This window comes from Anser anser, assembly GCF_964211835.1.
Source record: "Anser anser genome assembly, chromosome: 2".
NCBI lineage: Eukaryota > Metazoa > Chordata > Aves > Anseriformes > Anatidae > Anser > Anser anser.
In genome coordinates this window covers 102,289,015-102,312,133 of record NC_139721.1, presented here as the reverse complement: position 1 = coordinate 102,312,133, position 23,119 = coordinate 102,289,015, and the positions used below count along the sequence as shown (strand labels likewise).

Sequence of the window (23,119 nt, the reverse complement as noted above, 5' to 3'; positions counted from 1 at the left end):
TGCTCTTTTTGCACAAAGGTTTTCTTCCGCAGCGGGTGCGGGTGATCCACCCGAGAGCCCAGGTGCTCCAGCACTCACCAGGTACTGCTCTGACAGGGCAGAAAGTCAGGCTAATGGTAAATCATGTCGGCCTACTATCTATAAGCATAACTCATCCATGGTTAGAGTGCTGTGACAGCTGTGAAAAGCACAATTCATTTCCTAGCATTTGCACTTTTGTCTTCTCTTCACGGCTTCATCTGGGGCACTCACAATGAAGCCAGCAGAGAGCTGCATAAAGAGTGGAAGAAGGCCTATCTGGCAAAGGATTTCCAGATTTTGAGATCTGGCTTCCTTTCAAATATGAATGGAAAACAAAAATGTCCACATGCTTCTAAAGGGGGGGGGGGGGCTGATTAAAAACAAACAAACAAACAATAGGATGACTAATGGTTATTGATGGCTTCATTTTTTTGGGACTCAACTTGAAGTACTTTAAAGCAACCCGAGTGAAAGGAGTTAGACTGTGAACGCCTTCTGGAAATCAGGTCCCTTCAAATATGCAAACCTGAGCACATGAAATGGAGACAAATAAATAAATAAACAAATAAATAAATTGCTTATGAACAATGCAGCCCTGACTAGAAGCATGCAATTTTGAGAGATGACCAGAGCAACTTTCACAGAACCAGACCCCACCAGAAACATGTCATTTATTGTTTCTCTTTCCAGACAGTTTTACTGTTGGGTTATCATATTCACATCAAGCATCGTTTGCATGGAAACAACTGCAGAGAACTGCAGAAAAAATCATCAGCAATTTCAGTTGTGATTATAAAGTATTCATGACAGAAATGCCTACATGGATCTAAAAATCAGTAAAATACTTGGTTATGCTATATTGAAACAAAACATGTTTATGTATGTTTTCCTTTCACTTATAAACTCATGCAATTAAATTATAGTCTTATTTGGCTAGAAATGGTTGTTAAAAAAAAAATAAAAAATTGCAAGGCAAACTCTTATTCCACAGCTGGATTAGTTTAAGCATCTGCATTGCAGTAGCATGGGGAGCACCATGCTAGCAAGAAGCCTAAACTGAAGCTAACCTGTAGGGCATGATTTCTAAAGATGTTAAAATGCTGATGGTTGGTACACAACAGGACTTTCACAACAGCTTGAAAGCTTGACGTACAAAGCTATTCATTTAGAAATGCACTGTATAGCAAACCACTTGGCTGTTCAGCCAACTTATGTTCTATAAGCCCCAAAAGTCTCCTGTGTTTTCGCTATTGTGAATCTTCACAGTCCCAATAAATTGGTAACTCAAAAACAAACAAACAAACAAAAAATACCAAAAAAAAAACAACAAAAAAATGAAACACCACCACCACTACCAACAACAACAAACAGAAGAAAAGCTCAAAAAAAATTTCATCCATGGTATTTTGATGTGTATTCAAAATATTGAAGCTATTGGCATTAAAGGTATCCTGAGCAGGTAGCAGCATGTAGGAATGATGGTAGTGGGAATGAAGAAGAAAAGTCCCAAGTGCTAGAGAGACCCCTGATTCTCTGAGCAGGAGCTTGGAGGTGGCAGGAAATACCAGGACCGTGTTGGTGGGTGTGAAGCTGGCAGCATTGGTGTTGTCAAACACCCAGGTGCCCTGCACTTCAGACCACCAGGCTGGGATCATCCCAGGTGTATTTTCTGTTTCATTTTAAATTAGGAAGTCAAGGCAAGCAGGGAGGAATCTCAAATTCAGTGTGACAAAACCAAGGCAAACTGATCTGGTGAAGAAGTCAAAGAATGAACATTTAATTTTTATTTTTTTTTCAGATGTCCACACATTAATTCCAGGAATTTAGGTAACTGGCAACGGGAAATAAGAGTAAAAATAATACTATGAGCCTGGCTGTGCTGAAAACCCTCCAACACCATGATGCTGCGGTCTCACCAGGCACGGAAGAAGTGTCAAGATGGACGTGTCCTGGCTGCCCTGGGTGCTGATCGCTTGAGACTTGATCAGAGCAGGGGATGCTGATTTTGGGTGATGCTGGTCTCCTATTAAAAACCCAAGAGAGGAAGTATGGGGAGCTCTCAAGACCACTCAGACAAGGAAAAGAAAATCCTGACTCCTTTCAGGAGCCATCTTTCATGCAGGAAAGAAGAAAGTGTGAAGGTTGCTATAGGTGACTTCAGTTTGAGAAATATTCTTGAGGTCCCACTGATCCAGCAATAAAACAGCCTAGAGTTTCTAAAATTAGCAAATAATACTTACGCAGCAAAGAAGCAATTGCACATGGAAGGAGATGGCTTTATGATGGACCTCATGGCTGGCCACTGCTGATTCTTGAGTTGGAGGTGGCTGTTTGCATGGGGACTGGTAACTGTGGCCTGATTCTCTATGGGCAAAGAGAAGAGATACACAAGTAATGATTAATACACACGGCTACTGTAGCAGAGAGGTTTCCCAAAGGTCCTCAAAACTGCAAGCCAAATTAGTATGGATGAAAAATCTAAACAGAATAAATCTGAATGAAGAGTGTGCAGGTATACTAAAATAAAAGAGAAATGAATAGTTAGTCATCCCCATCCTTTCCACAACCATGCTCAGAGCTTAAGCTAAAAACTCATCCAAATTCAGCAGCAATTGGAAATTACTAAATAGATCGCTAACAAAGGAAGAATAAATAAAAAATATTGATGATGTTGTGAAATGCTGAGATGCAGGGAGGGAAGCTGTAGGCCTCAATAGAAATCATCCTGCATTGGGAACACAAAGAACAAAGAGCACAAAAAATGCACTAAGGACAGAAAAAAAATGTCCTAGCAAAGATAGACATCAATCATAAAACAGACAATGTTGATGCTGAAAAGGCTGACAGAGTTACTTATTAACCCTGTATGGGAAAGCAGCGGCAAGGAGTTTATTTCCTGTGAGAAGTCAAATTACCTTTCAGTCCATTGATAGGCAAGGACAACAAATTTAGCAGCTCAACCTTTTGCTTGACTGCTGTGCCAAAAGGGGCTCAGGTGGCATCCTGCAAAGAGCTCTGCTTAGGAAACACCAGCCTGCAAAGCGTGGTTGGGCTTCAGGTAAGTGGAAACCCCTGGCAATGCCCCTCTGCCCTGTGCAGGGAGCAGGACGCAGGAGAAGGGGGGTGCAGGAGAAGTGGAGTGCAGGAGAAACTAAGTGCTGCAGCCATGCAGGAGCATTGGCGGAGGCTCCAAGTTGTGTTTGCCAAAGGGGTGCTAAAAACCTGCCAAGAAGCCACACAATAAAGAGCAAAGCTGCATTTGAGTGAGACACTTTCCGAGATGAGTTTATTCCTGTCATCACAGAGAGGATTCAGAGGAGCATGGATTTCAGCGTGAGGGACGAGGACGTCCCCTCCTAAATCTTTCTCTGTCTAGCAGAGAAAGCCATAACGACAGCTCAAGGAGGGTGACTCAAGCCAGATCAAATGAGAAAGCTGGCACCAAGTGCTAAGAATGAGGGCGAATAAATTACTTAGCAGGGTCGTGGATGGCTCTGTTTCTGGATGTTTTCATAGGCTTCGGTAGGGAAAGCACTCACACCACCAGCTGCAGGCAGCCAAGTGCCTCGGCCAGTCTCTCCAGCCTCTCCCATGGAGAAAGATAAAAACCCGTGCAGAGGATGATTCGCTGTACCTAAATTAAGCATCTGCTTTGAATTGTCCTCTGCAGGGGCCCACCTCTCTCTCTTTTCCCCAGTGTTTGCAGAGGGAGACCAGGTGGGTGCCAGGTACATGATTTACCTGCCTGTGGCTAGCACAGACGTCCTACCTACTGTCTGCAGACAAAAAGTGCAGCAGCCTCACTCCTGAGGTCAGGATTCAGAAATTGGCACGAACGATGCCTGCAGCCATCTGTGCAGATCCAGCAATGACCCACGCAATTCAGACACTGAGCGGAGCACTTCCCTAGAAAAGGTCACCAAAAAGCACGGGCTTGAATCCATTTATAAAGTATTCACTGAATATTGTGGACAGGCTGCTAGCTGACTTCCACAGCTGGCTTCCAGCTCACAAATGGCTCACACCACAGAGCCACAGGAATAATCAATACCCACAGTATGTAGGGAAATGCAGTCTTGGAAGTACCATAGCTGGAAGAGTTTTTGCAGCAAAAATCTCAGGCTGGACAGAACAAGGTCTACTTGCTTTTATTTATATGTGGGTGAGAAAATCTGGGATGTGGATTTGCCTCTGTTTTGCTTTGCTTTTGGAAGTGAGGTAACGATATACTTTTTTTTTTTTTTCTTTTTTCTTTTTTCTTCTTCCCCTCCCATTAGATCTCTATCAGGGGTGGTCATTTTTCACAATCCCAGCAAACACCTCTATTTCTTCCTTTGAAGAAATTTTCCAAGTTCCTTTTAATTTATTCCATCTGGCTCCTGTTCAAATGTCATTTATCAGCTGGCTCATTCAAAACTGCTTGCTGGGGATGGATTGCAATCCATCACTGCAGCTGGCGAAGAAGCCACAGGCATGCAGCTTTCTGGCTACTAGCTGCCCAGGTAAAACCTGGCCACCTCTGTGTGCCCACACATGGCATGCGAATTGCCGAGGAGCCTGGGGACTGTGGGTCTCTGTGGGCAGCAGGGAGCAGCAGGGAGCCCAGGTACCCATGGTTATGGATGGCTCTCTGAAGTGGACATCTGCACATCACAGGCAGGAGGTGACGTGTTATGCGTCAGGCTTGGAAAGGTGTCCCTGCTCTTTCCTTTCCTCCAGTCTCTGTTTGTAAATCTCCTTTTCCTTGGGTTGCAGTTTAGTAGTATGAAACACACAACCAGCCAAGGCTAAGGGCTTCGTCTCTATGCTAAAGATCTGAACCATTTCTAAACTGGTTCAGTTAAACCACTGAAAACTGCTGTGGGAACACCTCTTCTTCGGCTGAATTCTGATCAGGCTGACTAATTCCCAGATACACAGAAGCAAGTCCAGTGTAAATCCATGCTAAGAGGCCTCATTTGGAGTTTACTCTGCTTTAGTTGAAGTGTTTTACTAGACTAGAGTGGCTCATTCATGGGAAAAAAAGCAATGCAACCTATTCCTATGCATGCACAAAGCGGAGAGCTGCAAGACCATTTTGTTTCTCATTCCCGGTCTTTCATTAAGGGCCATGCGTTGATCATTTATTTATTTCTAATTTAGCAACAGCAGTCCCATGAACTGCCTCCTTGACCTGAGGTGGCTGCCAAATGTTTAGTTCAGGACCAATTTCAGTGCTACTGTAATCCCCTGCACTGGAGAGCTGGAGCAGAAGAAAAGCTGAGCCAACCTGAAACTGGAGCTGTGCGAATGGCGCCAATCTAATTAAGTTATGAAAAACTGTCCCTCTGGAGATGAGTCTCCTGCAGCTCGCAAGCAAAAAGGTGGAGAACATGTGAATCTGGCCACAGGCCTCAGCTGTTGACAACCCAACTTACAAAGCATCTGTACGCATGCCCTTCGGGAAGGAAGATAAGTGGTACTCGGGGGAACCACGCGTTTGTTTAACTCTTTGTTCCGTACTCAACCAGGCAAGGGGAAAATGTTTCGTATTGTGCTGAATACCACCTCAGGTTCTGGCAGGATTACTTGTCAATATTATTGCAGCCTCTTCAGTTACAGTGCTTCAGCAATAAAGTAGTTCAACTGGCTTTGAAATGCAGAAATTCAGGCAACACAATCACGCTATGAAAGAGCGCTCATTAGCCTTTGGCTGACCTTGAAAAATTGTGTTTCTCTCCAATTCTTCCACAAATTGCCTTTAAGGAGACCTTCTTAGTTCCACCAAGTCACAAGGTTTGACTGTGTGACTCATGTTTTTTAGCCGCTCTCTCACGATCACAAGGCGTACTTGCCTTTTACACACAGCCACAATTGCTACAAGGAGGATATGTAAAAATGCACTGACGGCCTTATTAATAGTGGCATGTTCTTATTTGTTTGGGATTTTTTTTTCCAACCTCAAAAGTTTCATAATGAAATAGTTGGTCTTATAAAAAGTGTCACTCATCAAGTCAAATTTTATGGCTAGGTCACTGTGAGGACTCTGTCAGGTTGTGACCGGGCACGATAAAAATCCCATAGCTGTGGAAGCTGAATTAAGTGTAATCAGATACTTCTGGGGGCATGAGCTGGCTCTCAAAGGGATACTGTCTCTTGTCCGAGACAAATAGCACTGCTACACATTTCCTCCAAGACCTTGCTGTTGCTGGACACAGGCCACCAAGCACGCTGAACCAGGAGGTCGCCCATGCCTGCGTGCAGTGGCCGAAGCAGATGCAGGGCTGTAATTCCACCCAAAAGAGGGCAGTGGTGCTCGTGGCCACGCCGGCAGGCAGGCCAGGCGGGAGTTTGCTCTCCAGCTGCTCGGCTTTCCCAACCAGCTGACAGAAACCCTCCCCAGCTCTTGGCACCGGCGGAGCAGAGCTCTCCCTTCGCCTCTGCTCTCACTTCCTCCCTTTGACTCATTAGCCCTTTTGCCATGATTTCTCTTGAAATTCAAGGGAAGAAATCATGTGGATCCGTCCAAGTCCGTGCTGCATACCCCGGGCCAGGTGCCTCGGTGTCACCCCACCGATCAGTCCCTCGGCTGCCAGCCCATGCGTGCCCCTTGCAGCGGCAGCTCTTGGATGAGCTGAGGCTTGGGTGTAGCTGGGAATGGAAAGTTGGACAGGCTGCAGTTTATGGCAAGCAGGCAATATCCAGAAGCTTGATGGCACAGGAAACCACTGATACTGCAAATAATTCAAAGCAATTAGAAAATAATTCCTAATCTGCCAACTTTTCCCCCTGTGTGAGTGGCTACGTGTTTTCAAGCAGCCTGCTTGTCCAGCCCCTAAGAGCTCACCTTCAGCAGGTGTCGTTTATGAAAAAAAATTATCATCCCTGAGCACCTGCTGCCAACACTTACGCTTATCATGCTCATCACCCAGCCATGGTGGGCACAAGGATTTCCACAGCCAAAAGCCAGCACGGGTCCCAGCGTCAAGGTGGGGAGAGACACCCACTTTGCTTCCCAGCACCAGCGGTTGCTCCGCCTGGCAGCCTCTTCTGTCTTGAGCTTGTGCAGTTAATGCTGCTTTCTTGGCTCCTGTGCTAAAAACACCAGACATAATAGCAGCAGCCAAGGTATTAACAATAAAAACAGCAGCAAAGACAATAGCAACACAAGCGTAGCTCATAAGCTTAGCTTTGTTTAATGGTACAGGATCTGCACAGCCTCTGGGAGCTGGACCCAATGCAAAAACCGCAGCCAGCTTTCCCTCCTCTGCTGCTTTTGATGGCTGGGAATGACTTTGCTCCAGACCAGCCTTTTACTGTGGGGTAAAGTGAAACAGCCCCAGCGTGGGGCAGTGAATGCGGGCCTTGAGTTGTGATTTATGACATAAATATATTTATACAGTGTTTCACACCACAGGTGAGACACAGAACGGGTGGGTAGCATGGCACAGCAGTCACCCCGGTGGCGCGGCTCTGCCTCCAGGTAGCTCTCTGTGCCCTTATGGGGTTCCCAGGCAGGGGAGGTTGAGCCTGCCATGGCCTGGATGGACAGACAGATGGGGGGCACTGTGCTGAGACAAAGCTGTTGAGTTGTCCTTCAGGCTACATGCTGAGCCTGACCCTCCCAGGTGGGAGAAGCCTGGCTAGGGGATGGGGCTAGCTTGAGTCTGGATGGGTGGATGACACCCACATAGCTCCTGGTGAGACAACACTTTCAGAAAGCCTCTGCTGGGTAGCAGTGTCACCCTCCACTGACAAGGGGCAGATGCCATCCTTTTGGGCTGTTTCTTCCACTGACAGAGAAACCAATAGAGCAGGGTCAGACTGTGCTCTGACTATAATGTCCTCAATCACAGATGTACCTGCCCTGAAATGACCTGATTGCTGTGTGTACCCAGCTTGTTTCTTCAACATCTGCCAGCACCTGGACAGACAGACTAGGGCATTTAAAACCTGACTCTATTCTTGCATTTGAAAGCAGACTGTCATCTAAGTAAAGAGCAGAGTCTATCACACTCTCTGAAGATCCTCTTCTTTCCTGAAGCTGTCTGGACACTCTCCCTTCTAAGTAAAATCTAAAAACTTACCTTGTCTTTCCAAGAGGGAAAACCTACTTGCACCCCTAGAGGATGAGATACTGCCCTTAGTGGAGCATGGTGCAAACAACCAAGCCAGCAAGGTTACTAATATTGTCACCGAGACAAGCAGTCCTGGATCCTGCTGGCTCTGTATTACTCCCAGCTTTGTGGCTGGTGGTGGAGGCATTGTTGCATGATGTACCTCTGCTTGCCAGTGCCTCTTGTACTTGGCGGCACTTACCAGTAGATATCTGCAGGTAAAACTCCAGCTTCAAGAGCACCACAGGCAGAAACCTGTGTGTGCTGTTATTTCTCTGCTATTTGCATGCATCTGGTTAGATGTCAGACTAACTCTCCACTTCCCTGCAGAGGTGATTGTACCAGGACAAGGACCCTCACAGACAGTACGATGCAGCGTGGAAAATATGGGCCTTTTTCTCCAGAGGCAGAGAGAAAAATTAATGCTATTGAGTGTTAGGAGAGGATGAGCAATGTCAGTATTACCGCATTTCATTTGGGAAAATGCAAACATGAAATTCTTTCCCAGTGAATAGTGACAGTACCGTGCTATGTAGAAATGTGGGGAATTAGGCAGTGTCATCCCATGTGATTTGTACATATTTAAGAGGGAATTAAATCCTTGTGAACCTATCCAGCTTTACAGATGTTGAGGCCTGATTTGGCTTGCTGGTGTGCCAGTTTTACATGGAGGCAACTCCACTGAGACCTGTGGAGTCATTAAACACTGACAGAAGAAAGAGAAGCCTCAGATGCTGCCACCCTATTCACCACGCCAAGGAACAGCAGGCATTTCCCAAACACTTCACCCATTGAGCAACAGTAGCAGCACTGGCGAGGGCCTCCGTGACCTGCTTTGCCCACTGCCATGCCCATGCGCCCAGGGGGACCTCCTTCAGGAGAAAGAGGTTTATCTGCTCCCCTTCTGCTTCTGGCCTCCTTGCAGTATTAGAGGAATGTCAGCATCTGCCATCTGCCATTTGCACATCATCACTGCGCACAGGCTTTAAAGGGGCTTTTGCTGCACCATTTGGTGCCCAGATTTCCATTCCCTCTTAAATTACTGTCGTATACTGCAACCACTTTAATGCTGGAGCTCATGCAGCACCCTCTTTGCTGAAAGGCTCCCTTTCCGGTACTGTAATTGCAATACACCCCACCGTAATCATTATCACCCCTGTTGAAGGATTGCCTTCCCACTGCATACTGGGCCGTGTGCGCTGGCTGAAAGTAGCCCGATGACCTTCCTCCTTGTTTGCGCTTGCTAGAGAAAAGTCCAGGCCCAAGCAGCAGGCTTTTAAGCAGGGTGCCACGAAGCCACATGAGGGGTGTGAGCCTTTCCATCTGCGTGCCGCAAGGCTTGCTGCCTCATGCAGAAGGAGCCGGGCGTGGAAATGTCATGGAGTGCAAAGCACGCTGAGCACCAGGAGCAGCCTTTGAGCAAGTGGCAGGCCGAGCATCCCCTTTCCGCCCCCATCCAGGGAGGAAGGGTGGAGCAGGCTAGACTGGGACGGGAATGCGATCCATATCGTGCTGCTGCGGGGTTTGCATACCGACCGAGTGAAAACTCAGGCAGCCACGTCGGGTCTCCCCCCTCCTCACCCTTCACCAGTAACTTTTGGCTTCAGGGTGGGTATGGGGACGTGAATGTCCATGTGTGTAAAGCAAAGTGTCTGCACATCATGCGGAGGAGCCGGGCTTCAGTGGTGATGGATGCTGGTCCCTAAGAGCCCTCTGGCAGCCCCGCACTGCTGCAGCCCAGTGCCCGTGCCAGCCCTTGCCAAGCAGGCCCTGTGGTCCTGTCTTCTCTGGGTCCTGGAAGCAAGCCATGGATGCTGGGAGAAAGGACTGGCTCCCTTCCCTTCCCTTCCCTTCCCTTCCCTTCCCTTCCCTTCCCTTCCCTTCCCTTCCCTTCCCTTCCCTTCCCTTCCCTTCCCTTCCCTTCCCTTCCCTTCCCTTCCCTTCCCTTCCCTTCCCTTCCCTTCCCTTCCCTTCCCTTCCCTTCCCTTCCCTTCCCTTCCCTTCCCTTCCCTTCCCTTCCCTTCCCTTCCCTTCCCTTCCCTTCCCTTCCCTTCCCTTCCCTTCCCTTCCCTTCCCTTCCCTTCCCTTCCCTTCCCTTCCCTTCCCTTCCCTTCCCTTCCCTTCCCTTCCCTTCCCTTCCCTTCCCTTCCCTTCCCTTCCCTTCCCTTCCCTTCCCTTCCCTTTCCTTTCCTTTCCTTTCCTTTCCTTTCCTTTCCTTTCCTTTCCTTTCCTTTCCTTTCCTTTCCTTTCCTTTCCTTTCCTTTCCTTTCCTTTCCTTTCCTTTCCTTTCCTTTCCTTTCCTTTCCTTTCCTTTCCTTTCCTTTCCTTTCCTGACAAACCCACCCGATTTTGCAACATTGCAAAATGAAGACTTTGCCCGTTGTTTGTTTTGTGTCCTGCTGAGGGGAGGGACAGAAAGAGCTGGGTGAGATAAAACAATGGAAATTAGAGTGGGATGGAGGAGTGTGAAAAACAAGAAGGTTGAGGTTGTGAACAGCAGGACCCAGCTTGGGAGAAAAAAGACCTTTTATGTATTTAGGCAACATCTTATAGCTGTGCTACATATGTGTCCAATGCCAACCCACTACGTACCGAAAGCACAAACAGGTCTGGAGTTGCTAACAGAGCCCGCTGGGCATTTGTAAGCTGCTGTTCAGCCTAAGGATCACCTCACCTTCAGCTAAAGTCTATCACGTCCATATTGGTGCCTGTGCAAACTAAACTGCCTTAAAACAATAAAAACCAAAAACCCAACCCCAAGCAACCCCAGGTCTAAGAACAACCGTGGAAATCCCGTCAGGTAATCACGGTGAGCCTGGCACACTCAGCAGCTTCCTGGGGCTGCTCCTGGTGCCACAAGTTCCAGCTCTGCATGCAGTCCCCGGAGAGGGTGGTGGTGCTGGTCCCATGGCTACCAGATCCCTCACTCGTTTGCCTTCTCTCCCACTTTGTGCCCTCTTCCATTGTTGTGGAATAATTTGGAGAAGTGGTTGGAGTGCAGCAAAGAACAAAATCAAAGGCTGCAGTGCTTGGCAGCTCCACCTGGGATGGGCGGTTGGGTGCTGAGTACCTTGTCTTTACGAGTTATGTGCACAAGGGGCTCCTGAGGATCCCAAGAGATGCCTATCTCCTTCTAAACCACCCAACCCCATTTTAAAACAGCACTCTTATTTTCATGTTTTCACAACACGACATTTGCAGGCATGTGATTAGCCCTAATTAATGCTTGTAATCAATGAATGCTTAATCACTGCTGGTGAAAAATGCTGGATAAGTGCAGAGTATGGCTTGATTGAGTGCCACTGGACTGGCTAATGGATAGCTCTATTACTCTTAGATTCTGCTTAAGCAGGCAAAATATCTGGGCTGGTGTAAAACAATCCTGCATTGATCTCTGCAGCCAAGTGGGGTCCTTCCAGTAATTAGAAGGGTGGTGACAGGAACAGACTCTGCTGGCTGCAGGACCAGAGGGACTGGGAAGTTTTTTTTAATTTTATTTTTTAATCTGAAAGCCATGCAGCAAATAACAAGAGGACTGGTCAGCTCTTTTGACTTTAAGCTGTAAAAAAATCATTTAGCATTCCCTGATAAGCCCCTTGATTTAAACAGAGAAGCAATTTCTGCTCCCTGGGAGTTCCACTTGAGTAAGTCTGGCCCCAAAATTTCACAAGCTCAAATCTCTGGAACCAAATTCCAGGAAACATTCATATGTGGATGATACATCTGTAACAGATACAAAGGGGAGAGGGGAAGCATTTGGCAATTAGGAGCTGGAATCATTTATAACTCCAGCTGGTACTTCTCTTTTTTCAGGTGAAATGTCTTGAGGGGAGGAGGAGAACCTGTCAGTGGCATGCTTTGCACTATGTCTTGCCTTTTCTCCATATCAAGGCTTGCCTCCATGAACCCTTCCAAATGAGGCCAGTTTCACAGGCACGGAGAAGTTTGTGCTCTCGATTGTGCTCTGGTCTGCAGCACCCTGTGTGAATGCCATGGAGAAGCATCCTCACTGCGGTTCTCCGGATGCACGCTAGCATGCATGAGAGCAAACTGTGCAGAGCATGAGGGATCATACATCAGAGCCGCGTCCCAGTTCCTTGCCTGGCCATGCCTCCATGGACCCTGCGAAAGCAGGACCACCCGATGCCAGGCACCCACAGGCACCGATCCCAGCATGACTGGGGAGGGAGCAGAGGACAGTAGGGATCTCCAGCACACTGCAAGCTCACTCCCACTGCTGTGACATGGCTGATGCTTCATGAAGATCAGTAGGGAATCATTTTAATAGAAAGAAAAGGGACTCAAGAAAAGCAAAAGAGGTGTTAGCTATGGGGAACTCATTTTCAGTTTCCTTGTAAATCAAGACGGGCTCCATGGCACTCAGCTCACAGCTCACCCAGGGCTGACTTGCAAGGCTGGGCACTTTCAGAAACCATGGCACGGGCACACACAAGTCTCAGAGTGGAAGTGAGGTTTCAACAATCTGGTCCGTTGTCTCTTTAACTTTATGTTCAAATGCTCAGGCCTGTGCTCCAACATAAATACATTGCCTGAGTTTCCCTCCCCCTGCACTGTTCCTCTTGAGCTGTGGAAGATTATGCTCTATAGATAAAAAAAGTGCTTGTTTCTTTGACAAATGCAAGGCTTAAAGACCACCCTCTGTTCTTGAGCAAAATTAGCTTATCTTTGCCCCAAAAAATGTTGTTACTAAATATGAGCCATCGTTTGTGTGTGGCCTGAATGAGACGCTCAATTCATCTTATTAGAGGTTATCCTTTGAGGAGCTTTAAAAGGAAATGCATTGTTCTTAATTATTCTTATCTCAACAGCTGTATAATTCCTGGTTTTGATTTTAAAAAAAGAATATCCAAAGAAAGATTATACTGAAAGCTGGAGATGGGTCTGAACCCAGATTGTAGAGTTGAACTGCAGCTCTTACTCTGTGCTAAACTGTCTTCCCCTTGAGAAGGTTTGTGTCCTTCTTTTTCTCTCAAAGTTAAACATGAATCTGTGCAGAAAATGCCAGAAAGTCTTTGAAGGGCAGGCTTTGTGTTTCTTTCTGGTTTTAAACTTGTCCTAATATTGTTATTTTGGCTATATCAGAAGACAGTGAACAAGACGTGGTGAGGAAATACTACCTTCCTCTGTCGTTCCTGCACCCCTGGCTGCCCTGAAAAATGTTGTACATGTTTTCATCAGAAAGGCCCAAACCCAGTATTTCTTTTCCATTCAGTGAAAATTCTAAAAAATTTCAAAGCAAATTGAAATTTGAGTGAAATGCACTACCAAGCAAAAAAAGCCGCTTTCTGTTGGTTAAATGTTTGCACAAAAAGTGACATTTGCTGTGATGCTGTACGGTTGTCACAAGCTGCTACCCACTTTGAAGTGGAGCAGCACATAATGGATCAAATTCTCCACGGAGCTTAGTGCCAGAGTTTCAAGTGCTTGGCATCTCGCATTTGGTCCAGCTTCTCTGAAGTGGTCAGCATCCAGCAGCTTCTATTGTGACAGTAAGTGGCAAGATGTTTTGCGAAAGGGCTTAGCTACCAAGCTGCTGATTTTTTTCTGAAAAATCTGGTCCAGGATGGTACTGAAGGCAGTTTCAGCTGGTTTGATTGAACCAGCTGTTGAATCGCAGCGGATTCCTTGAACTTCTCATTATAACATGCCTCCACCACGACACACTGTCCCCTCTCCCAGCAGCTAGGTAGTCAGTACCACCACTACCATTTTATCAGAAACAGCAGCCCACGTGCGCACTTGGTGCTGGGATGCACAGGGAATACATGTGTGCCATGAAACACTGCTGAAAGGACTCGAACTGTAAAACAAACAGGAGCCAATGTGAACCCTGCATGTACCAAGGATGCTTTTGGTTGACATCTTAAATGATCAGCTTGATGGAAAAATCTCAGTTTCAGCTGGGTTATTTAGCGCTCATCACATTTGAAAATCAGACTGCTTTGGTGCCGTGATATGGAACTAGGTGCTGCCTTTGATATGTACTTGAAACTATTAGGAATTAGACAACCCTAACAGCCTGGCTGTGGAAGCTTTTTGTCCAGTGTAGCAGACCTTAGCCTCACCTTCTTTATACTCCAAATACCAGTGGAAAGATTTAAAATAAGTTAAGCAGCTGCTATGACTGCTTACTATGCTGTGTTCCTTTTGGCCTTGATGTAGGAGGTTGGAGTGAGGATAAACTACCACATTTGCCTCACTGAGCAGCTGCACATCCCGCAGGGGCTCCTTTCAGCCTGGAAGAAGCGCAGCTTCTGCATCCCTTTCCGGTATGTCTTCAGTATCTTAGCCAGGAGGATTTGATCAGCTGGACAGTCAGAGATCTTCTCACAACAAGATGCTTCCCATAGCACATTCAAGAAGTGTTCAAAGATGTGGTAAGCTCTGTGCAAAGAGTATCTTTGGAGGTGGGGCAGCCAAGAGGCCACGCAGGAAAATCAGAGCACTACACACGGTATGTGGTATGTGGCATGGGCCAGTGGATAGGCACCAAAACATGCCTTAACCAGTTCCTTCTGATGACCACAGGGTGAAACAGCTGCCCAGTTTGCATGGTTCATCACCGTTGCTTGTGTTATTGGCTTGCTGGGCATCCAGAGCACTCTCTTCCCTCACATAGAGTGCACGGCACCCGACTCACACACCCTGAAGGACTGTTGTATTTCCTACATGGCAGTTTCCAAAGAGCTAATCTTGAACTGAACATGCTATGAAGAACTTCTGTAAGTGTCCCAGTGTAGATATTGCCAGCCTCATCTCTGGCAGATAGCAGCAAGGGACTGCTAGCAGACACTGGTAGGACAGGGAAGCACAGAGCACATTGTTCAGTTTCTCATACATGCTTGGGGGTAAAAAGTATGTTTTTCTTTCCACTAGATCTTAAAATGTCAAGCAGCTATAGAGCATGTTTGTAGATATCTAAATCATAAGGATTTGCTTGTTGCAGTCATTCCTTGGTATACTATCTGCGCAGTGATAACAGAGGATAGTAAAACAGCCTGCAGTGGGCACTCTCCATACTGACATCCATACAGCTGTGGCTGCTGGTAAATTCAGCAAGCGATGGTTATTTTGTAAAAATAATAATAAAACAACAACAAACAGCTAACATGAATGCGTTTGTGAAAATCACCTTCTGTCCAACACCCAGCAACTACCCAGCACAGAAATATAATTTCTGTGAAATAGATCTACTCATTAAGTGGTGTTTGATCAGAATACCAAGCTTCACCTGGAACAAAGCACAGCTATTACCAATGGGGGATTTAGGTCCTCTCTCCTACGGCGTGCATTTCTAATCCCCCAACAGTGACGTTCTTGCTTTTATTTCTCATTAGTGAGAGGCTATGGGAGGACTACAAGATTAATGACTGCAGCATGGCCTCACTCAGTACCTACAACAACAGCAGCTGTTCCCTCATACAAAAAAAATATTTTTCTCTGGGTGCTCATTCTACCTACACCAGCAGTAGAGATAAGGGCATTTACAGTTTCCAAAATCCCTTATCTTTATTTCTAGACATTCTTAGAGAATATATAAAGCATCACTGCTAGGCGTGAAACAAAAAAATGACCCCACAGCCTAAAGATGCACTACAGCCAGATTTTAAAGAAATAGCAAGGGGGTATGGCAGTAGGCTATCTCTTCCAAAGCCAGCTCTGACTGCTATCCAGACATATGCTTCACAAAGAGTGAAACTGCCAAACAGGTATTGATCACAGAGGAATTTTTTCAAATACTTATTTTCATTTAAAAAGACAAATTCCTGCATCTGAACAGAACCTGACCATTAATGGGAACTTTAAGGCACTGTCCACACAGAAATAACCTTTTGCCCGCACCAGAGAGATCAGACACACACACACACAAATAGCTTGACTCATCCAGACGGTAATTCAAAGCAGCAAAATACATCCAATCCTACCCAAAACCCCATTGTGTACTTTCCACGTGGAAAATAGACGGCTCCCACAGAGAACATCTTGTTGTCCTAAGCACTTCTGAAGTTACACTAGAAAAATCTCTCTTCCACCAAGTCACGCAATATTAATGGACACATAGCTACTCATCACACACACACACTACAGAGTTTTCTACATTTACGTAGTTGCTAGGGATACAACTCAGTGGGTCCTCTTGACCTGAGGAATGATTGAGCAATCTCTGTGCACGCACTGATTACAGAAACGGGCTGGGGGTGCCTGGTACAACTCATGAGCAAGCTTGTGTCCTATACCGTGCAAAGCATGCAGCTGACTTATACCAGTGGCTTGAGCACCAACTAATTTTAAGACTTGTTCCTGTAGTGCAGTCCTGGCACTGTCTGGTTCAGGCTTCACTGAAGATGTAATCTAGTTCCAGTATCTTTCCCAGGAAACATGTGGATGCCCCATCCCTGGACCTGCTCAAGGGCAGGGTGGATGAGGCTTTGGGCAACCTGGTCTGGTGGGAGGTGTCCCTGCCCATGGCAGGGGGTTGGAACTGGATGATCTTTAAGGTCCCTTCCAACCCAAACCATTTTGTGATTCTGTGATCTTTGATCTTGTTTTACAAACTTGGGGTGAAGCACTGGGCTGACTCTAAATGTATAAATGTGACCATCCATCACTCAGCATCCAGAAGAGACAAGAACTCACCCACTCTGCATCGTCCCAATGCTTCTAGCTGCCAAAAGACTCTCTTTTAACTGGAAAGGAACGACCATGCATTTCTGCAGCAAGAGGATCTCTCACATCATAAACACACTGTTGTGAATGTAATTTTACCAGAGGATATAGCTCTCTTTCCATTTAAATTAGGGAGGGGTGAAAAAGGTTGGACAAAATAAAACCTGATCTAAATTTCCTCTGAAGTCTTGAGATGGACTTAGTAGAGAATTAGATAGAATGGTCATGTTAAAATAACTCAATCTCATTTGAAAACATCAAAGAAACAGAAACACCACAGGCCACATTTAATAACTGGCTGCCTGAACAGTGAAAGGAAAACTGTGTAAGCACCACCTCATATACCAAATATGCACTGATGTGTGCGAAAAAGGATATTCATGTACTCCACCACCATTTCTCCTCAGGCAGTTGTCCATTCCCTTGCACAAACCTGGTCTTGTACAGACAGAAAGTAATCAAATCCATTTGTAAGAGCATTTTGGGTACCTAATTTTGAAAACCTATCCCCAGACAATACACTCTGCCCAAAGAGGATTGGTATGCTCCACCAACATGAAAAGCTGTTGCCAGTATTAGTATTCAGGTGGGTTCAAATTTCCATAGGAAGCCTGATTTTAAGTACATTCATTTCTGTGTGTCCAAATGGAAATGCTGACTTCTGCAGGGCAGGTTTTCAGTGCTCTCTTTTTCAAAAGAGCCTTTCAGGGTGTCTCCTGCTCGAGCTCTCTCAGCATCACTCTGGGCAGTTTTGGAAAGGTAAAGCACGTTCCTCAGTCAGGTATTTTCTTTCTACCTCCTGTGAAGGGACCCATGATCCTTCTTAAAATGCTTCCTGGCAGAAGGAGCATTGCAGTGAAGTTTCCAGGTAGTGCATGGAGTGACTAAATGAAACCTCTGGGAAGAAGTTCAGCCTGACAGCACCAGGCTCCAGGCTACAGCTGTGCCCTCTGCCAGACCAGATAAGAGCTGCGAAAACGATCTTTGTGCATCTTTCAACCCTGTTATCTGTCCACCGTCCTCAGCTGTCTCAGCACTGGGATAAACGTGCTCTGGGGAGCCCGAGGCAGGCTGGATGCTGCACAGTGGCCCAGCCACCCCACCCCGAGGGATCTGCCACCCGCCCTGGGCACACAGCAAGGGAAAATGGGTCGGGAGGATGGGTGCGAAGCTGGCTGAGCAGAGCCCAGAGGCTCTGGCCCAAGATTTTGCCAGTCAGCTTTATTACAAACATTTGTGGCGTCCCAACAAGAACACTTCAAAACGCTGGCACTTGCACCGCAGGCAACAACTGCAGAGCGCGGCACTTATTTATTTATTTATTGCTATTTATTAACTGAAAATGAATCTGTTTCTACACTTTTTAAATTCTTCTGGGGGTGAGGAAGAGTTGTTAAACTCTACTGCTTGCCCCATGCAACGGAAGGAGAAGTTTTTCCATGGCTGGGGAGCGAGGAGCGTGCTGAACGGAGGCTCTGCACAGCCACGGTGCCAGCTCTGGCAGGCTGTGCCCATCGCAGGCTGGCCTTATTTCAAAATTTGGGAGCCAGTTTTAGCGCTCAAGAAAGTGAGAAGCAAGCAGCACGGCTGTGCCACCCATGCTGCCCTGCACAGCGTTACCAGCACCATGCCTCTTAGCCATGGCCTGCAGCAGCCTTGTCATCCCAGTCCCTGGGAAGGGACCTCTACAGTTTTCCCCTATTTGATTTCTTATACAGACTTTTCTACAGCCTGCCTCACCAAAGTGCAGTCAGGGCCTCTGATCATTGGGTTGTGTCTTCTTCCCATGCTGTCAGGTTGAGTAGTGGCTTTATTTCCATTTGACAGAGGCCCAGCATGAGCCCCAGGGCCAGCCCAGGAGCTGGGGCCAAAGGGGCAAAAAGCAGGCTCTGGGTGCAGGCTGGGGTGGAGGCAAGAGGGTCCCGGCACAGTGTTGAAGCACATGAAGGGCAACCTGGAGCTGCCAGTGCCAGGCCTTCACAAACACCATGAGGGCAAACGCTAGCCCAGCCCAAAGCCTGGAAGTAGGAGGAGAGGCAGCTCCCCTGGTGGGTCCATTTTCAGATTCCCATGGCCTTGGGAGGTCTGACAGATCAGTGCTCTGGGGAGGGGATACCTAGAAACTTTGTTTTTTAGCAGCAGGGACACCTCTCAAAACAGCTGTGTCCAGAGAGTCCCAAACATCTGCAAAGCTTTTGGGTTCTGCTCCTGTGTTTACTAGGCAGAGGCAGAATAGTCCATATTTCCCAAACTTCTGTTCTCTTTGAATTATTGCAGTTTTGAAATGCAACAGTATCATCCATGGGCATTCAGAAGAAAAGCTAAAAATAAATTTAAGAAAATAACCCAAGTATTGGGGTGTGTGTGTCTCTGTGTGTGTCTCTAAAAAACCGAGACTCCAACCCTGATCTAAACCAGACTGTTTCTTTCCTCACCCCCCCCCCCCCCCCCCCCCCCCCCATCTCACTCTCTTATTTAAAGGGAACTGGAAGGGAAAAGACGCCATCAGTCTCTGAGTCTGTAAACCTTTCCCCTCCCTAATATCTGAGACAAGACTTAAAGAAGAACCAGTCTGGAATAGAACATGAAAAACCTTCTGAAAAATGACTAGAGGCCTAATGCTGTCACTGTCCCATGTTTATTTTTCTTGCTTTGATGTCTGATGTCAAAGAAAAAATAATGTCATCTGCTGGAAACTCAAACATGTTTGCATTTTGAGGTAATTAGAATTAATGTTGGAGGGCAAAACTAACACCGCGCCACTCCAGTCTTTCCCATGTGAGGAAAACATTCCGTAATGACTTACATTTAATCTGGGAGCTGGCAGTCAGTCAGCAGCAGTCCGGATTCAGGCAACAGGGCAACGTTACAAAAACCTTTTCTGAAATAAAATAAAATAAAAATAATAAAAAAAAATGATAATAATAATAGTAATAGTAATAATAATAATAGTAATAAATAGAAAAACTATCTGTATATGCCCTGGTTTGTAAATGCCAGCAGGGGCCTGCAGCCTGGCTGCTGATCCAGCCCCCAAAGGGTGCAATTCTGCTGAAAATGAGTGGCTGACAAGGGTGTAAATCAGGGAGTAATGGCAGCACTGGTTCAAGACCACCACTGCTTCCTAAGTACTCAGCACCCACAATTGCCACCAGATTTTCTGAAGAGCTTGAGCCCCCATTCACATCTAAACAAGGGCCAGACTTTTGTAAGTGCTTAGCAGGCAGCCTCTTCCCACTGTGACATTAATGGCAACATGCTGAGCCCTTTCGGAAAACGGGTCATACATGTTTGTTTTGGACCAGATCTTGTCACCCTTATACATGTTGAGTAGCATCATGCTCAGTGAAGAGTCCTTCTAAGCAGTGCCTCTCTGTGTGAGTGGTGTTGTGGAAGGACTTCTTCTTAAAAGACAAATGCAAGCTGTGTTGCTCAATAATACCATGCTGTTCGGGGCTGAGATATTATGGTTATTACTGAACTATGAAAACCTGGGCTGAACATAATCAAGCTGAACTGAGTAGGTATGGGTTGAAGTTTGGCTCCTGAGAAACTGGATTTGGTCCTCGTGGGGCAAAAAGAAGAAGAAGAAGAAGAAGAAGAAGAAGAAGAAGAAGAAGAAGAAGAAGAAGAAGAAAAAGGTTATTTCTGGACTGAGGAGTTTCATTTGAATTACTCAGCTGTCTTCAGGGGTTAAAAATAGAAAAGAAACCTTTTCCAGTTCAAAGAAAATAAATGGCTACACTTATCTGTGTGGGTAATTAAAAACAGCTGAACTCCAAGAGCCGAAACCTTCCACACAGCTAGTCCTCAGTGAGGAGCAGCTTCCTAGCAACATTTGACATACTAGAAAATAATGGCATTATTAAGGATTGCTCTGGGGTAAGTGCAATGCTGTGTGCTGCTACATTCAAAGGCAGGTTATTGGCGATAGAGGCCCACAGTGCCTCTATTGACCCCAACTGTAGCTAAGAGCAGAATAAACGAGGTATTTTCCCTTCTGCAACTGTGCAGAGGCATGTGCCCCGGCCCTTGCCATTGCATGGCTGTTGTCACCATCAGGATGACTGCAGCGTGGCTAACGCACTCATGTGACTGGGCTTGTGCTGCCATTCTACCTCATGGGTTCCCCGAGACCTGCGGGGATGTCACTGGTTCAGCGATCCTTTTCCCTCTGTCATGCACCGTCATCGAGTTCCTTGTTTTCTGCCTTCCTTCACCAGATGATGTGGTCTGACCAGTCATGCGGTCCGTCGGAGGTACATGAAGCAGAAATGATGCAGGGTGCTTTCCACTGGCCGGTCGGAATCCAGCTCGGCGAGTTTCAGCAGAAGGATGGGGCAGGCAGAGAGGAAGAGACAGAGGAGACGTTCTCACAGTGAAACTCTGCTTGGCTTTCTGTGGTCACGTCACAGCTCTCCTCATCTCCTCAGACTTCAACTGATTGCCACTTGACAGCCAGAAATCATCTGCAAAGGCAGCGGATCAGCTGGAGGAATCAGCAATGTCTTTCTGCACAAAGGACAATGTTTTAAAGGCTGTTCTTCTTCATGTTTCATCCAAGAAGCCTATAGGAAAATGAAATCCCAAACTTTGACTATTATCCAGATCATCAGTCTTTTTAAGCCTGCAAAGCTGAAAGTAGATACCTCATATATTTGCAACATATTTTCTTTATTTAGCCATGGCCAAAAAAGAGTAAAACAATAGCATACTATCCTCTTTAAATTTATATTGGCCCATACAGACAACTCCAAAGACAATTTCCCTAATCTGTGACTGCCTCCCAGGCCTGGACTCTTCCAGGCTGTTTCCCATGTTGACAAGACAAAAGCATCTCTAACAACTGTGCAAGGTATATTCCTGCAAATGTCAAGGCCATACAAATTCCTAGGCCCTGAGTGCTGCCTACACATCAGATGTGCTTCAGCCACAGCCAAGCAGGAGGCTAGAGGAGGGCCATGGGATGACTTTCTTGCTGTTTTCTTCAGCCCCAGCCTTCCCTGCTGCTTCCCATCTTCCCTACTGTTCACCTTCCCCCATTTTGCTCCCTATCTTTCTGAATAATACCATTTTCCTCCCTATCTTTCTGAATAATACCATTTTCCTCCCTATCTTCCAGGCAAGTAACCTGCTTAATACACAGCTACGGGAAGAGCCAAGTGCTGATCAGGGGATGAAGGGGAAGCGTGCATACACCTTGAACCCAGCAAGGAGCTCTTCTATAAGAGCATTTGCCCACTGACTCCAGCCACCCATTTTCTGGCAAAGCTGATGACTAGTGGTGGGAAATGGATTGGCAGCAAGCAAGTTCTCACACAGAGGAAAGGCAGCACAGCTCCACATTCCCTGGTCTTTTTCTATCTTAAAAAAATAATAAATAAATAAATAAATAATTCCTCTGCCTTCTTCTTTTCTAAGAGCAGTGCTGCTATCACAGCCTGCCTGCTGCTCACTGCTCCTCCCTCCCTAGCTTGTTGCCTCTTCATTTCCTCCATTGCTTCTCACCTTTGTTTCCTCCCTGCTATTCCTCATGCTTTTGCTTCCCTGGGCTCCACTTCATTTGCAGCAGCTGGGGTCTGCACAGCAAGGGTACTGTGAGATTAACCACTTTGGAAAGTTTGCCTTTGCTGTGCACACATGCTCTGTTTTCTTCCCTCCACTCCCATTGAAGATAGATGTGTCCAAAACTGCTGTGAAGCTCCTCAGAAAAGAGCTGGCACAAAGCTCCCCAGCCAGAGCACTGCCATGCCTTTGTCTTGCGTAGGAACCCGCACGCAGCTTACAACAAACAGAATAGCAACTGCTAATAGAAATAAAAAAGTCTCCCCACACAATATGCTAGCACTTTAAAGAAAAAAAAAAGAGAGAGAAATAAAATAAAATAAAAAAAGATATCACACAAATTACAAGTCTTTCATTGTTTAATGTAGATATATTGTACCCAAAACTCGTTTCACTTCATTTGGTGTGAAGCTGTGGTAAGCCTATTAAAGCTGAAGGAGCTGCATCTGCCTCGAACTGGCGCAAGCCAGATCACGATCAGATCCATTACATCTATTGCTATAATATCATCACCTCCCATATGGTGCCGCAACCAGTCCGTATGCTGAACTGAGCGCTGCCTAAAATCTGCTCATCCCAAAAGCTCCATCGCTCTTACCCTCTGTTACACCAAGAGAAGAAGCCACCACCACCACTCCATACCTGAAGGCATGAACATTGCCACAAAACTGTTTAAAAGTTCAAGTGTGTTACGGAGGATTCACCACTCATCCTCTACTACTGAACACAGGTGCTCAGACCTGCTCTCT

General features: G+C 46.4%; 1 long non-coding RNA gene across 1 annotated transcript; it reads right to left on the bottom strand.

Moving 5' to 3' along the window:
- Window positions 1-1,511: 1,511 nt before the first annotated feature.
- Window positions 1,512-21,369, bottom strand: LOC310894326. The gene is made up of 4 exons (XR_014579811.1): window positions 20,924-21,369; window positions 19,612-19,686; window positions 2,262-2,385; window positions 1,512-2,044 (listed from the first exon to the last, which is right to left on the bottom strand). It is a non-coding gene; the product is annotated as an uncharacterized lncRNA (long non-coding RNA).
- Window positions 21,370-23,119: the final 1,750 nt, after the last annotated feature.